Below are 2,732 nucleotides of genomic sequence, written 5' to 3'. Positions count from 1 at the left end.
TTCTAATACCGGTATCCGGGCTTGGGGGGTTTAGTTTCAGAGTTTCTTCAGGCGAAGCACGACTTTGTAATGGATGAAATGATGTGAAACGTTAAAACACGCACCAACAGCGACGTGAAAGGCAGTGATGTCGAAAAGGTGATGATACCAAAACGCAAGGCAATATGGACCCGACAGCTGTGAGATTTGAACTCACGCGGGTTACCCCAATAGATTTCTAGTCTATCGCCTTAACCACTCGGCCAAGCTGTCGTTAGAAATACAATCCATTTTAGTCAATCAACACATTTACTATAAACAAGCGACTACACAACATATACCGCGACGGACCAGGCAGCATCCTTTGCTACCTGTCTTCTCTCCTTCTCACCCGTCTCATCATCGCCATACCCCTCACCAACTTCAACCAATGCTCTGCACCCGACCTAGCACTGCCGCTGCTCTTTTTTTCATTATCTGTGCCAACGAGGCTGCGAACAACTAGCTTCGTCGACAGCACCGCGCTACCGTTCGACCACGACGCGATAGCAGGAGGAGGAATGGCGGCAGCATGTGCAGGCGTCTCGAAAAGTGGCTCTGTGTGGACGGGATCGAACCCTCGATCTTGAGCGTGTTAAGCTCACGTCCTAACCACTAGACGACACCGACGCTCCACACTGAACACACCCATCGCATCACAAATTTGGCGCACACACCTGCGCCTCTCTCCTTTCCGACACCACTTGTCCTGGCATCCTATGCGCGCCCCCACGCCAGCCCCTCGCCGCATCGGGAGACCCCAACCATCACAGCGTGGCAACCGCCGGCCCACCTCAGCTACGGATCGGGTGTACTTCTAGTTACGCCATGTCGAGGCGCGATAGTTACTCAAACCAGAGTCCATTTGGCTACTGGCGCATGCTTGCGTCTCAGGTGCGGTCCATACACAAACAAGGGCGCATACGGCGTCCCTTCAGTAGTAAAATATCGACGAATGCATAGGACCGAGCTGTGGTCATAGAAAGCGTTATCTTGAAATCGGTTGGGGTGGACAGACGCAGCAGCAGCACTTCACGTACATGAAGACCAAGGGAGGCACCAACAGCGACGTGAAAGGCAGTGATGTCGAAAAGGTGATGATACCAAAACGCAAGGCAATATGGACCCGACAGCTGTGAGATTTGAACTCACGCGGGTTACCCCAATAGATTTCTAGTCTATCGCCTTAACCACTCGGCCAAGCTGTCGTTAGAAATACAATCCATTTCAGTCAATCAACACATCCACCATAAACAAGCGACTACACAACATATACCGCGACGGACCAGGCAGCATCCTTTGCTACCTGTCTTCTCTCCTTCTCACCCGTCTCATCATCGCCATACCCCTCACCAACTTCAACCAATGCTCTGCACCCGACCTAGCACTGCCGCTGCTCTTTTTTTCATTATCTGTGCCAACGAGGCTGCGAACAACTAGCTTCGTCGACAGCACCGCGCTACCGTTCGACCACGACGCGATAGCAGGAGGAGGAATGGCGGCAGCATGTGCAGGCGTCTCGAAAAGTGGCTCTGTGTGGACGGGATCGAACCCTCGATCTTGAGCGTGTTAAGCTCTCGTCCTAGCCACTAGACGACACCGACGCTCCACACTGAACACACCCATCGCATCACAAATTTGGCGCACACACCTGCGCCTCTCTCCTTTCCGACACCACTTGTCCTGGCATCCTATGCGCGCCCCCACGCCAGCCCCTCGCCGCATCGGGAGACCCCAACCATCACAGCGTGGCAACCGCCGGCCCACCTCAGCTACGGATCGGGTGTACTTCTAGTTACGCCATGTCGAGGCGCGATAGCTACTCAAACCAGAGTTCATTTGGCTACTGGCGCATGCTTGCGTCTCAGGTGCGGTCCATACACAAACAAGGGCGCATACGGCGTCCCTTCAGTAGTAAAATATCGACGAATGCATAGGACCGAGCTGTGGTCATAGAAAGCGTTATCTTGAAATCGGTTGGGGTGGACAGACGCAGCAGCAGCACTTCACGTACATGAAGACCAAGGGAGGCACCAACAGCGACGTGAAAGGCAGTGATGTCGAAAAGGTGATGATACAAAAACGCAAGGCAATATGGATCCGACAGCTGTGAGATTTGAACTCACGCGGGTTACCCCAATAGATTTCTAGTCTATCGCCTTAACCACTCGGCCAAGCTGTCGTTAGAAATACAATCCATTTCAGTCAATCAACACATCCACCATAAACAAGCGACTACACGACATATACCGCGACGGACCAGGCAGCATCCTTTGCTACCTGTCTTCTCTCCCTCTCACCCGTCTCATCATCGGCATACCCCTGACCAACTTCAACCAATGCTCTGGACTCCAACTAAAAGTGGAGCTTTTTTTTTTTTCATTATCTGTGGCAAAGACGTTGCGGAAAATTAGGTTCGGGGGAAGGACCTATCTACCGGTCGACCACCAAGCAGTAAATCAAGAGGAATAGCGGCCGTCTGTGTTGGCGTCTTCAAAAGGGGCTCTGTGTTGACCTAACTGTGAAAGGCCAGAAGATAATCGGAGGGAGGGAGATGAAGCCTCGCTCCTGAGCGTGGTAAGCTTCCGGTTCTTTACCAGTGAGACGAAATCGAGTCTTCCTTCTGAAACCCACCATCGGTATCATAAATTTTGGAGATACGCCTTGCGCCTTATTCTTTGCTAAACGCTTGTCCTGGTCTTCTTATGGGTCCC

General features: G+C 52.2%; 2 non-coding genes across 2 annotated transcripts; both read right to left on the bottom strand.

The window, feature by feature from the left end:
• Nucleotides 1-577: 577 nt before the first annotated feature.
• PITG_30094 lies at nt 578-648 on the bottom strand. The gene has a single exon. It is a non-coding gene; the product is annotated as a tRNA-Val (tRNA).
• A 903-nt stretch (nt 649-1,551) lies between these two features.
• On the bottom strand, nt 1,552-1,622 carry PITG_30092. Its single transcript has one exon. It is a non-coding gene; the product is annotated as a tRNA-Val (tRNA).
• Between the last annotated feature and the right edge of the window lie 1,110 nt (nt 1,623-2,732).

This window comes from Phytophthora infestans, genomic scaffold (assembly GCF_000142945.1).
Source record: "Phytophthora infestans T30-4 supercont1.81 genomic scaffold, whole genome shotgun sequence".
NCBI classification, from domain to species: domain Eukaryota; phylum Oomycota; class Peronosporomycetes; order Peronosporales; family Peronosporaceae; genus Phytophthora; species Phytophthora infestans.
The sequence above is the reverse complement of the archived record's forward strand: the minus strand, read 5'-3'. Positions and strand labels throughout refer to the sequence as shown.